The sequence below is a fragment of the Paralichthys olivaceus genome, chromosome 10, assembly GCF_024713975.1.
Source record: "Paralichthys olivaceus isolate ysfri-2021 chromosome 10, ASM2471397v2, whole genome shotgun sequence".
NCBI lineage: Eukaryota > Metazoa > Chordata > Actinopteri > Pleuronectiformes > Paralichthyidae > Paralichthys > Paralichthys olivaceus.
The window spans coordinates 5,190,756-5,205,000 of NC_091102.1; the positions used below are offsets into that span (position 1 = coordinate 5,190,756).

The 14,245-nt window shown below is 42.8% G+C and overlaps 2 long non-coding RNA genes across 5 annotated transcripts; one reads left to right on the plus strand and one right to left on the minus strand.

Moving 5' to 3' along the window:
* On the plus strand, window positions 1–7,303 carry LOC138411912 (uncharacterized). Of its 4 annotated transcripts, none has more exons than XR_011244398.1 (5): window positions 1–1,108; window positions 1,460–1,547; window positions 2,741–2,852; window positions 5,213–5,497; window positions 7,164–7,303. It is a non-coding gene; the product is annotated as an uncharacterized lncRNA (long non-coding RNA). The 4 variants fall into 4 exon arrangements; XR_011244399.1 differs by having other exon boundaries at window positions 1–1,105; XR_011244400.1 differs by lacking the exon at window positions 2,741–2,852.
* Window positions 7,304–7,568: 265 nt separating this feature from the next.
* On the minus strand, window positions 7,569–9,521 carry LOC138411913 (uncharacterized). Its single transcript, XR_011244402.1, has 3 exons — window positions 8,968–9,521; window positions 8,388–8,497; window positions 7,569–7,705 (listed from the first exon to the last, which is right to left on the minus strand). It is a non-coding gene; the product is annotated as an uncharacterized lncRNA (long non-coding RNA).
* Window positions 9,522–14,245: the final 4,724 nt, after the last annotated feature.

Here is a 14,245-nt window from a genome sequence, read left to right on the forward strand (position 1 = left end):
TGTGTGTGTGTGTGTGTGTGTGTGTGTGTGTGTGTGTGTGTGTGTGTGTGTGTGTGTGTGTGTGTGTGCAGGCTGGGTCTGTTTAGCCAGCTGTTTGGAGGGAAAGCCTGATCCCATGTGACTTTGTGTTTCTACAGCTGCTCCCGCATCAGAACAACCAGCTCTCTCTAACCCAAACCCTGTTTACTCTGCTTCTTCTGCTTTTCTTTTTCAGGATCATTATTGTTCGTAACAGTAGTCGAACTAACTTGACTTCAATTAAACCTTTTAGAGGAAAAATTTAATTTAAAAGTTTGAAGTCATCCGTAGCTGGAAACTCTTCCCTGTGGAGGTAAAACATAGATTTTAGTTCACCATCGCATTCCATGTTAATTTGTTCTTGATTTATCAACCTGACGGACTAACCAGCAAATTAACTCTGACAGAAGAGAAAGAATTAAATCAACTCAGCAGACTTTGGCAGGAAGCTGCTGCCTCAGCCTCGTAATGAACGACATGTTAAAGTGAACGATGTTCAGAGCTTATGACAAAAGGAAGGAAGGAAAGTAAGTAAGGAAATAACTGTATTGAGATATTTGAGTTAATAATGGGAGCATGCAAGCAACAGTACAGACCTCAAAATTACTTTTACAGCTGTATCTAATAACTTTTATATAACCTTATATCTCATACAATAAATTTTTACTATCTGTATTCACAAATTGCTTCACCTTACACGTTTTACACAATTTTTTCATTTCATCTGTTCCCTCGGCTGAATTCATCATTTCCAGAAATATGAAAAGAGACTTTGTAAGAGAGTCGCTGTTAAAAAGTCTTTTCATCAGTTTCTATCAACACAAACTGCTTGAGATTCATAGTTTCTGTCGAAATTAAATGTATTTATAATTCATATACAACAGATAAAATGAATAAATGTTCCAGTGAGTTGCGCTCATCGTCTGAGATGCAGTTTCGTTTCAGATAAGTGAGTAATACCTTGCAGGTGACAAACATCCTGAATGTTGTTTACCGTCGTCTTTGAGGTGACAGAGCTGCAGGAACTGAAGACCAGAACATGGATTCTCCAGAGGAGAGAATCAAGTCGAGACCGTGGATCAGAGAGGTGGTGAGACCTGTCGGCTTCACACTCACGTCTGTCACACACACACACAGAAGTTAACATAGATGCACAGCTCTACACACACATGCACTAACACACACAGAACACTGGCAGGTTGTACACACGTTCTCATGCTGCATATAAACACACACATTCCTGTACACACATGCACACACAAAGCCTGTTGTAATGAGAACATTATCATACATCAGACATGTCTCACGCCATCTACACCATGTATTTATAGTGTTGTTCACCATGAGTAAAGACTTTGATCTGTGTGTGTGTGTGTGTGTGTGTGTGTGTGTGTGTGTGTGTGTGTGTGTGTGTGTGTGTGTGCACCAATTAAAATGACAGGAGAGCGATGACTGTCAGCAACCAGGTGCTGGACGTTAGGAGGAATCTGACGCGTGACCGTGACAAACCTGGACACTTGTCTTACAAGGTACGAGACAGCGAGACGGACGTTTCTCCAAACACACCAGGTCCAGGTTGAACTGCAAAGAGGCTGTGAAGTCAAAACAGATGCTCATTTGTATTTAATTTGTATTGTGTATATAATTTACATATATCAACATTGATGTCAGATATTCATTGTTTAGTGAGTTTTTTCTCTAATTCACCTTTTTTTTAAACCATCATGTTCACGCAAAAATCTAAATAAAATAATTACATTTGCAAACATTATCAAAGATGAAATTTGCATTCATAGAATTAGGAAACGTAAACATCTTTTTTGCACCGATTATATTGTTTATCATTTTTTAAAAGATGGTATGGTGTAATATATGTAATAATAATAATGAATGTGTTTTACAGTGGGTTAACAATATGTAACTTAATTCAGAACATTAAATAAAAGTAGAAAGATGAATACAGAAGTTTTTCATGAAGAACAAAATGTTCCTTTAGAATTAATTTGCAGAACTTAAATGTATTTTTTAATTCACATTAAATTATTAATATATTATTTGAATCATTGCAGTATTTTATATCTTATCTATACAGTAAGAGAAACAAGGTAATTTATATTGGGGATTGCTGGTGAAGTTTACAAAGAGGTAATTTGTCCTGCAGAGAGACGGACACAGAGAGCGCTCGACATTTCCAGTAATCCCTCGTCTGTTCCTGGCTCTTGTTTACAGATGTCTCTGTCTTTGCTGCTCAAAGTTCACTGATGTTTAAAAGTGTCCGAACGGCATTTTCAGAGCTTTCAACTGCCGATGAGGCTTCAGCTCAGCTGGTCGCACATGTCTGTCAGCACCGCTAATATCATCCAGTGTGTGTGTGTGTGTGTGTGTGGGGGTGGGGGGGGTGGGGTACCCTGGGCATGTGACCTTGAAACTAACGCAGAACATTATACTCAGCACCTTCCCACACTCACACATACACTCACACACAAAAGTTAGCTAACTGATATTCTCAGCCAGAGGCAATTGACCCTTTTTACTGGTTTTTACGTCGAGAACACGTGTTCAGAACGTGGCATTCAGTGCAGTTTGAAAACTTTACAAACCTGCAGTGAAGCCAGGTCAGCTTCAGCTTTCAGGTTATGGTTTGTCGAGTTTTTCACATGTGAAAGTTCACCTGTTTGTCAGGATCCTCAGAGATTGAGAAATACTTCCTCCCACTATCCAGAGATGAAGCCGCAACATCCCAGATACGAACGCAGACCACGTGATGGGGAGTCTGTGCAGCAGCAGTCGTGGGGGCGGGAGCCGGGGTATTGAGGTCCCACTGACAACCAATCGTGAGTCATTCTCAGCTGTCAATCACGATGCTTCTCACAGTTTTTATATCATCAAATAACGAATTAAATCCAAACAAATCTGGAGCATGAACAAACATCAGTTTGATAAAAACCACCTATAATGACTTTAGTTTGGGGCCCTCTGTTAACATGGAGGAGACTGGGTTGTGACTTTTACTGCAGCCAGTCACCATGATGAAGTTTTCAACTTGTTATTGCACAGTTTGGAAAGTTAACAGAGAATATTAAGGATTTATTAAATACAAGAATCAAGTTGAAGGGTGTCAAGCTAAATGTAAAAGGCTTAGAGAGACTGACTACTTCAACATTTGGCTTAAAATATGATTTAGTGAAATCTGACAGTCCGACATTATGTTGCCATTGGCTACAATTCACTGTGCAAATATTTAATTTTGGATATTTTGTCTTGGTGAAAACGCAATAAAGCAGAACCTTCAGCAGATGTTGCAGGTTTTCTTTAGAATGTTCTACTTTCATAATATTCTCCTAATGAGCAGAAGGTGATACGATTCATATTCCTCCAATACGCCAGCTTTCTTTCCTTCCTGAACATTTCAAATCTCTCATGCTGTCCTCACCTTTTAGAAAATGGCTGTTCAGAATATTTTATTTGTGAGTGTTTCCCCCTGAGGGAGACGTGTCGGAGGCGAAGTGGCGCGGTGCTAAAGTGAAGAGGCTCAGCGGCCAGGACAATGTGCTAATGCTACAATGGGTCTCTAACGAGTGAGAGCCAGCGCTAATTTCCCTGTTTGACAAAAGGACTCTGTGATCCTTGGCAGTTAGCGGTTTGCGACACTAGCAGGTGTGTGTGTGTGTGTGTGTGTGTGTGTGTGTGTGTGTGTGTGTGTGTGTGTGTGTGTGTGTGTGTGTGTGTGTGTGTTCATATGTAAAATTACATGTTACAATACACACACCAGTTTACCCGAATTCTTATATCTGAATCATGAGCGTGTGTGTTTTCATATGCATATAAGTGATAGCTGAGGTCATGGGGTCGGCAGCGGCCTGCTGGGGGTTACTGGTCCAGGTCTCAGGGTGGACAGGTTGAGCGACAGATCATTTATATTTCCCAGCATGCCTTGTGTGCTCCTGGCATAGGAAGCGCCACTGTTGCCGTCGGCTCACAGCAAAAAGCCCCGATGAAGACGAGCTGTCAGCGTCAACCTGTCACACGGGACACACACAGCAGAAAAACACTGGTTATAGAGAAGCAGAGAGAAAGAAGAAGAACGTCCAGAATAAATAAATCACTTCATACTTTAAATACGATAACGCTAATTATTAAAAGTCTAGTTCTATAACACAATCTGACTCAACTGTAAGAGCCAATCATACATTATAATCAAAGTAAAAAAAATTATTTAGCATCTGAAGAATAAAGTCAAATTAAAGAAAGCTGATGTTTCAAAGATATTTTAAACCATAACGTTAGACAATATGACTTCTTCTACAAAAAGCTTTGTGTCAGTGACAGTTTGTGATCTGTATTTGAAAAGAAAACTTGGAGGAGTTCGTTGTATTTGTGTGAGGAGGTGCCTTTATTCACAATATACCAAAAAGGTTTGGACTTTATTTTTGAAATGCAAAGTAAAAAAAATTCCTTCTCCTTTTTTTTTTTCTAATGTCTGATACTAAAACATTTGTTTTTGTGTCCTTTACTGAAGGATGATAAAAATAATTATTATCTCAATATAATTTTACATCAATATCCATATAACAAAAGTTTATATTTTAATATGATGCAAATTCCTTCAGCAAACACAGTGAGGAGGTTTAACACATATTAGATCGAGCTCAGATTTATAAAATGTTTTGTTGTTTTTCAAGTGTCCATTAAGATTTTAAAACCATGATTCTCACTCAGCAGCAAAAATCAAGTCTTTAACCTTGAAATAATAATCTGACATTTATCGTGATAATTATTATTATTAACCAATATTACGTTTTTTATCACAATGTTAATTTTGCAATATATATGTTATTTTAGCCACAATATTTAACTTATTTAAAAAGGTTCAAATTGTATAAGGTAGTGTTGCTGTACATAATAAATGATGAGTTAACTCCAACAACAGAAACATAAAACAAATGATCTGTGTTATCTATAATATATATAATATATGTGGTATAATAATTTTCCTTTTTAATGAATGTTATTCATGTTTTTAAATATAAACACTGTGGCAAAGGCAGGAATAGAAAAAAAGACAGACATACTGAGGGTAAATCTCAGTGGGGTGACATGTAGTGTGAGACACCATAAGACTCGGAGGTAGGGTTGGGAATTAGAAGGATGTTTGCATCGCAGTCATATTCCTGCTCCTGTCCACTTCCCACAGAGGAACGCCGCGCTAAAAACGTACACAGCCATAATGCTGGAAGGAACGTGGGATAAAAGTGTTGACCAGATAACACATGTGAGAAGAAGAGACATCGCTATGTGTGGAGAAGAAGTGGTGATAAACGACGGGAGGAGACGAAAGAGGAAGAGACACAGAGACGGGAAGGAGGACGGTGACAACTCTGACAGCTTCAGGCCTCGTCCGCTCCTTCAACCTCCAGGATAAATTTAAATCTGAGGGGTGGGTGTGCTGCCCTGGACCTGTCACTGTGACAGTGAGTGTGTGAGTATTTCTTTCTCTGTATCAGGGCCTATAACCTCTGTACTGAGCAGATTAGATTTATTCACATCAACACAAACCCACGTTTCTCCTTCCTCTCTGTGTTAACCTTGTTTTCAGATCTGTCAGGGCTGAGAATAAAATAAAGTAAGTAAGTGTTCAACTCGTTCTACTTCCCTCATACGATCAATTGAACACAGCTGTGGACCCCCCGCATTCAAAGTGAGGGAGCAGAGATTCAGATGATGCGTCCAATTCATACGTGTGAGTCCAGCAATGAAATCTTAGTAGTGTTACCTACAATACTTCAGTTTGCATCAAGTGAACTTGATGAGTAGCACATCGACACTCCCTCCTCGATCACATCGATTGAATCGGTGAGAAAGCCGCGGGACGTTGCGGCCTCCTGCACTTCTTCGTCTCCGTAAGATCCAGCAGGGATCTCGAGTCTGCCCTCCACATCCCCCTCTGCTGTCTGCATCCTCAGTAGCACATAAATCACTTGGTGTACACAGACGCCCCGTGGTGGCCGGCTGGCATGAGTTTCTCTCTATCCGCCCTTGAGCCTGTTCTCCGGTTGTCTGTTTGCATTTCTCCCTCGCTGCCTCCTCTCACTCTCACACTCTCTGCTGTTTTACTCCTGCTCTCATGTGCACAGATGCTAAGTGGGTGTTTGAGTGGCTTTATGAATTAGGAAGAGTGATGAGCGTCTCCGGAGGACTCGTGAGACTTCAGACTGAATTGCGCACCTGCCTGCCATTCTCAAAGATCATTCTTGACGAGGAAAAAAAAAACAAAAAAAAACGATTTCAACATTTGCTTCATCGGTTCTCAACCATTTGCTATATGGTTCTTCGCATGTGTTCAGCGCTAACGCCATCTGTTCTGGCACGTTATTTTTATCACAGTCCCCAAATAAGCCTCGAGCGTGCTGAGATGGTAACAGATGAGGGGAGAGAGGGTAAAGATTTAACTTGGCATTGGACAGGACAAGCTGATGAAGCGGGACACTTCGTACCTCTGGGGACGGATCATAGATTTCCCTGCATCAAGTTATGCTCCTTCTTGTTTCTCAGATTAGTGCCTCCAGTTGCTTTAGTGCCCAGAACTATTATTCATATAGTGCTTTTCCAGTCACATTCACCCATTCACACACACAGAGCTTCTATATGCAGCATTTTGTCTGACCCAAGGACACTTGGGAATGCAGACCGGAGGAGCCAGGGATCGAACCATCTTGTTAGGGAATGACCCTCTCTACCAGCTGAGCCACAGTCACCCATATATCCCAGTATGTGAAAAAGAAACTCTCATAAAGAAGTGCATGATGCAGAGGAGACAGGGGCTGTTACATAACAAAGGTTCTCTGTGTGAGAATGAAACATGTGTTTGATGTGTAATTATCATTTAATTGTTTAGTTTGATACCAAACTTCCATCAGCAGCGTCTTTCTGTTGTTGTTAAATTGCCTGATGGGTGTAACCAGGCACCACCACTGTGAGCAAATTGATTTGTACGTATCCTAAAAGGAATTGTCTCATTTTCACACTGCTATCACATGACTCACTGTGATCTGCCAGTGCCGTCTAACGGCTGGTGTGGATTTGAGATTTAGGCCCCAGCTGTCCCACACAACCTCACCGTGCCTCCATATTTGTGTTTCTCGCAGAATGGGATAACCTTTCCGTCCCTTGAGGGCCAAGACAGAAAAGCTGGGACCATCTGACACCGGATCACCCCGGAGGAATTTACGGAATGGCGCTGTCCCTCCGCCGTGCCCACCCCACATGGGAGGTGTCATCTCTGAATTGTGTTTATTTGTTGGCACCCTGTCGTGAAAACCTTCCCATCAACTGCATGTTAATCTTGTCAGTGAATTACCTCACAATTTTGTCAAACAAGAGCCTCAAACATTAATGTGTTTCAAAACTTCTCTTTGCTTCTCCACTCCTCATCATCCTGTTAATTTAGTTCATCAACAATTCCCCTCCGCTCGTCTTCTTCCCTGCTGCCGTGCGTGCAGACGTCCCCGTCTTGAATACACACACATAAACACGTGGCCTGGCCGGGGTTTTGGTGACATGTGGCGGTGGCAGTGGACGGCACTAAAAAGGCTCCGGTGATGAAAAAACTTCTGGTCGTCCAGGGAAGCCATCTTCTGTTTCACACAGGGCAAAATTTATGAGCCCAGCTCTCACCATCTCTGCTCTCCTGGTGAGACGGATGAAGAGATTCAGAGAAAGACATGTGGAAAGAGAGAGGTCAACGGAGCGAGCGTAGATTGAGGAGTAGAGAAGCAGTCATTTGTGGATAGATACAGAGGAAGCCAATCATGTTCATCATTTTATTGTCCAGCTGATTACATTTTGAATTTTGCCATTTAATTCATATAACTTAAACAAACTTCCATAATTTACTTCAGGCTTTCTGCTAACGCTACGTTATCAGTGTTTACTAATTCACCATATCAATGCTGAGCAGATAGAACTGGTCATCTGATAGGGTTGGCAGCTCCTCCTCTCTACGTCAGAGACACCCAACCCCAAACGCTCCTGTGTCTGACATGCAGGTATGTGTGTGTGTGTGTGTGTGTGTGTGTGTGTGTGTGTGTGTGTGTGTGTGTGTGTGTGTGTGTGTGTGTGTGTGAATGAGAGCTAAATTAAAAAGTGCTTTGGACGGTACAAACAGTAAAACAGAGCACAGCAGACCATAAAAACACTTTTAAAAAGCGCATAAGAAAGGAATTGTCAAACGTAGGGTCGGCTTTGCGACTGACCACCTGATAAAGAAATCTAGTCAAAAGTGCTACATGCATTAAACAATTTTAAAATTATTTTCAAAATACAAATAACTGCGTACACGTTAGCTCTTGCACACAAAAAGTGTAACAGACCTTTTTAATTGACCTGCAGGTGGTGATACCTTCTAAGTTTGTTAGTCCAAGAATGTTACTGATTGTTACCGGTTTGCATAACGACCAAACAGCTCCTCCCTGTGGAGAATCTGCAGTTTGCAAGACAGGGCTGAATTAAGAGCTGGTGAGTTACAGACAGTTTCACGAGGTGATTTGCAGCCAGAGGAAAATGTAACATGTCGGTGGTTGGACGACAGCAGGAATGTCAGTCAGGTTATCTACATTTTGCAATTATCTTAATATAAATTAAAGCTGTTATTGTTACTCAGTCAAACATTTATGACAAGTTGAAGCCTATAAATTAAAAAGTCAGCAAACCGAGTTAACCTTTACTTCATCCTTGAGCTCATCTCCTCAAGCAGCATTTAGTGGGGACGCCGTTTGCCACATAATCATCCGAAGCTCATATTTTTCCTAAATATCTGAAAATTGCCCAAATCTGTCACACAACCGCTTCCAAAAGAGAGATGGATTCACTCAAAGTCGAGAAAAATTACCCCTAACATCCATCAAGTTAATAAACTTGGTGATGAGATCAATATTTTGCAGAGAAGCTTACTGGAAAGTTGGATGTCCTGACCGAGAGTCGAGCCACGTGGAAAAAGTGTCGCTCGAGCAAGCGGCTGAGGCCGAGCCAAGGCATGTGACCCAATGTAGTTTGTGCCGGAGATGGATGAGGGGGCTGAAAAAAGAGCTTCACCGGCAAAACATGAGAGTGTTATCAGTCAAATCGAACACAACCCAACGCCTCGCTTCACTACGTCAAACAGAAACCCACTCCAGCAGATGAGGGTTCAAGTGTTAAAGGGTCACTCTTATGCTAATTAAAATCCCAAATGCCAAATGTCAGCCAAGGCCCCGGGTCACTCCGGTTCCTACGCTGGTATCTCAGCCTGTCCGCTCTCATCCCGCCACCTGAGCGTCAACAGGAGAATCCAAGAGTGTGAAGCTAAACGGACGAGTTCACACTCGCACGCGCAAGAATAACAAAGACAATGATCGTGGTCATAAATTGTGCCGCAGACACATCAAGCTGTCCACGCACTCTCCGTTTGAGTGTCAGCTGGTTTGGGAATGAAAACACTTAACCCCAGCGTGGCTGCAAAGGTCATGACTCACAGCGCTCCCCTCTGACCTGAGTTACCGCCTCTCATTAGGACTGGACATCCCCGTCTCTCACCTTCCGACGCTCCGTTCCTTCCCTTCCTGATCTCCCATCTGCGCAACCCGCACACGTATCCATTGCCGGTATCTCTGGGGTGCCGAACAAGATACTCTTACCCAACCAACCAAAAATGTGCCACAAGTGTGCAGTGAGAGGAAGTGAAAGCAGCGGTGGTGTCACACGCACTTTATTTTTACAATCCGGACACACGACGCTCTCATGCGATACGGGTGGTTAATCTCCACGGGAGTAAATTTATATTCTATTCAAGCGGGGAATGCGGCAGCGTCAGAGCGAGGCCCCCCCCCCCCACCGGTGGATGGCACTCTGCCTGGGAGCCCCCACCACCTCTACCACCAGCGGATAGTGGTCCTTAACCCTCTCAACACCCCCACGCCTCCAGAATTCAGAAGCAGCCTCATCCCGAATCATTTCATTTCCAGAGCTCTGATTTATCTGAAGCTAAACATAACCCTCAACACAGCAGTTACATCGTCGGCTCTTTTTTGCTTTTTCAGCTAAGGCCGGGGATGAAATACTCAGGGCTTGAATCAACATGGACTTTCAGTGGACTTTAAACATTAGTGTGATGAATGACGGATTTATACGGCTTCATAGATTTTTTTTCCCCCCTTTTTCTGACACGGTAATTTGGGGGGAATAAAATAAAATGTGCTGCCAAGGCGATGTAATCGAACCGTGGGAGTCGCTGTGAGCAAGGAGAAAAATTTATCGCCCATTTCACAGCATGTTAGTCAGATAAAATGTTACTTGAGGAGTTAAACCCCCGCTGTAGGTGTTTAAAGTGAAGGGGGATACTGGGAATGAAAGACGTTGACGGATAGATGAAAAACGGAGGTAAAGAGCGAAGGCCTTTCTATCTAATGATCTCTCACACATGCAGCTTATCTCATCTCTGCAGCAGCTGAAGTCCTCTCCTCTCTTTTCCTGATAACGATAACACAAGTGTGGAAGGTGGAGGATTTCTGATCTGTTTTTCTATCCCTCCCTGACATCCGATCGCGACCACAGATGCGACCTCTGGAGACGAGGCCTGCTCATGTTTAAACGGCCCTGAAAACAAAAAAAAAAAGAAGGTTATCTGCAATTTCTGAAGGTGCTAAGCAGAGATCTGTCACCGTGGAGGAGGATGGGGAGGAAAGAGGCAGTGAGACTGTAAACGAGTGGGAGGAAGAAGAAGGGATAGAGTGACAAAGAAAGGAAGAGAGGCGGTGAAAAAGGCAGGAAGCACTGCAGGAAGAGGAGGTGGAAATACACGGGTGTGAAAGGATGAAAGAGCAATTATGAAATTCAAACATCGTTTCTCGCTCAGAGGAGAAACACGAATGAAAACAAGCAGGAATAATGTAAATGAGAGAAAAAGCTGGTGAAGACAAGAGTGAAAACCAGAGAACTGGTGGAATATCATACACACAACATACATTCAGGAACATGGAAAATATTAGAACATATAGGGGACCTTTACCTATTTTAGGTATATTCTTACTTTTATCTTATTATTATTATTATTCATATGATTCAAATGTGAATTTATTATTTTTTATGCTATAAAAATGGGATAAAATGTCATGAAACTGCGGCTCCACTCCACGCTCACTGCTGTGCAGCCTCTGGCTCCAACTGAGGTCATGTATCTGAGATTGGATTTTTTTGCTGAACTCTTAATCATTGTATATTGTTCTGTATATTATGTGTTTGACATCTGCGTTTAAGACCAGATCTAAAAGAAAACAAACAAAAAGGATTTGAAGGGCGCCTGCTCCCTCCAACATATTGTAAGTTTGAGATAAAAGAGTCCGACCTGCTTGTCTTGGCAGCGGTGAGCCTGAACTTTTGGCTGGAGGGCAAAACTTGAACCTTGGAAAGTAAAGGTCGGACGCTGTCGGAGAGGAGGAGGCAGATCGGAGATGAGAGCAGGTAGAATGAAAAGAAAACAAAAGGGAGGGGCAGCACAGACAAAGCAAGGGAAAGGTTTGTGGACAGAGGGAGGTTCCTGTAATAGTCTTATTGAGTTAATCGCATGAGTTAGACATCAGCGATGGCCAGAGGCGGCGGTCGCGGCAGCGCTGCCACAATCTGCTCTTCATGGCCTGTGATCCCAGGCTGCGGGAACGCCAGCTCACAACCATGAAAGAATAGACGGCTTCAATTGAGTTATCGGACTGTGGAGCAAGAGAGGTGGAGAGAGGTCTTTTAACTTAATTAAACTCTAATGTGAAGCAGCGCCCCTGCCTTTTTTCTGTGGGGGCTTTCGTGCCTGCATGCGTGTGGCTGGAGCTGCAGTCTTCGACAGGGAAGACCCCCTGGAATCTCCAATACTGGCCAAGTCAGAGGTGTTAGATGAGGATAGAAAGATTAGTTTGTGTGCATGCCTGTGTGTGTGTGTGTGTGTGTGTGTGTGTGTGTGTGTGTGTGTGTGTGTGTGTGTGTGTGTGTGTGTGTGTGTGTGTGTGTGTGTGTGTGTGTGTGTGTGTGTGTGTGTTGGGATCAGTTTGCCTCATGACAATATTTTAGAAGGATTATTGTCCAGCAAACACTTTGAATCTCTATTGAACAAAGACATGCACAATATGTCCAAAAGTATGTGGACATGTTCATTGTAATGTGGCCTAGATCTGTCTTCAGCAGACGTGAAGCACCGTCTACACACCGTTTGGTGAACTCACTTCTTTCTAGCTACACACACCCAGATGTTTTTCATTCTTCAGCCCCGACCACTGTCAATTTATCATGTTTTACACCGCTCCCTCTGGAGCCACAAAAGATTTCACACAACTTTGTTTCACACGTGCGGTAGTTCTCCTCAACACAAAACACAAAACTGGTAAACAGTCGTTCTTTTTCATTGACCCAGGGCATAAAGCAACGTCCTGAGCCACCCTCAACGCCCTTTGGGGTCAATTGGGAAACTTCAAGCTCATCGCAAATCATCAGAGTTGGACCTCACTAATGCAAATCCCTGCAGCCAGTTTCCAAAATACTACAATGTCAACTTTATTAATATTTCACATTTAAAACAACTTGGTTGACCAGGGTGCTTTATAAATTAAAAGGTACAACAACAAAACAGTAAAATCACTGGTATGTACTTCTACAGTATCTTTTTCATGTGTTGTGCACTAGAAGGGACAAAAGGTTGTGTTTTCTCATGAAGTGCATGTTCTAGTGTTGAGTCTGATTATTATCTGTAGACCCTCCGTCACTTTTTATACATGAAATATTTTCTGTTTGTTGCTCCTTGTTGAAAATTGCTCCATAAAAACTCTTGGGCATTGACACATCATGCCTGGACAGCTCCCCATCCGAACCACACAGTGCCAGTCTCACAGCTCAGTCGTCAGTGGTCCTCAGTGTTTTCAGATATGTAATCGTAGATCAGTTTGACTGTCATTACATGAAAAGAACGCCGTTTACATCAACTTCTCCTAAATCTCCTCAGATTAGCCAGATGCCAGAAAGCTGTGTGGTGGTCTGCACCGAGGCTGCGGGTTATGTTTGGACTGATGCTAAAACTCCAGGTTGGTGGGTTGGTCAGGAGTTGGTGTGTGTGTGTGTGTGTGTGTGTGTGTGTGTGTGTGTGTGTGTGTGTGTGTGTGTGTGTGTGTGTGTGTGTCTCTGTGTGTGTTACTGGCAGGAGGTCCAGTCATTGACAGAGGGATTATGGTGAGCTCGGAGTTCAAGCCTCAGCGCTGACAGACAACCTGCCCCTGAGAGTCAACACACACTCTGGAGACACACACTGGCTGTGCCCTCGCCTGACCCTGATGTGTGTGTGTGTATTAGTCACGGCGATGATTAGCCAGCATTTCAAGGCTGTCTTTATTAAGCTGATCAATATCCCCTTATGCTCAGAATACCTGTTTAACTTGATGACACTGCCTATAAATCTGCTGCAGCTCTTGCAACAGGGGACTGTGGGATGCAAACTGCAGAGGTGTGCCAGTAAATTCACGATGCGGACATGCAAAGAGGGGAGTTTATCGTAAATGCATTAGCAATTTAAAAAATATCTGCACAATATTGATTAGATTTGATATGTAAAGTCTTTTAAAACTAATTTCTACACAGTAAAAGTTTGAGGGACTCTTTCAGAATTTTGGGGGATTAGAAAAATAAAAAATGAAGCATTAAGTTAAATGTTTATCGAGGTCGTTCTTCAGATAACCCCTGCACATATAGATAAATAAAGAAATCTGCACACTGCAGCAATATATCCTTTAAATGGCTTCACAAAATATAGAGCAATACTTCACCAAGAAACAAAATACTGCAGTGTTTATCCTCTAAATGAAATGATTGACAGCTCACTATTCTGTCTGGGTGGTCTCCGGGTGGTGGTGGAGGTGGTTCTGGTAGCCTTGGTGAGGGGGTCGACAGGGTCTACGTTTCCCTCGCAGCTATTTTTCATCCCCCCCTCAAAAGTCTTTACAGGGAGCAGCCACATCACCCACGTCACGCGTCTGTTCCTCCGCCCGGAGGCGAATCTGACGGGTCGGACAGATTCTGACACACCTCAGTTTAACAGACACGCTGCCCTCATAAAAGATTTCAGAGCCTTTCCCCACTTGGGATATTACGACAGATTTTAACACGGTTCAGTCTGGAGTTACAGATGAATCTGAGTCCAGGACGAAGCAATAATTCAACCAGT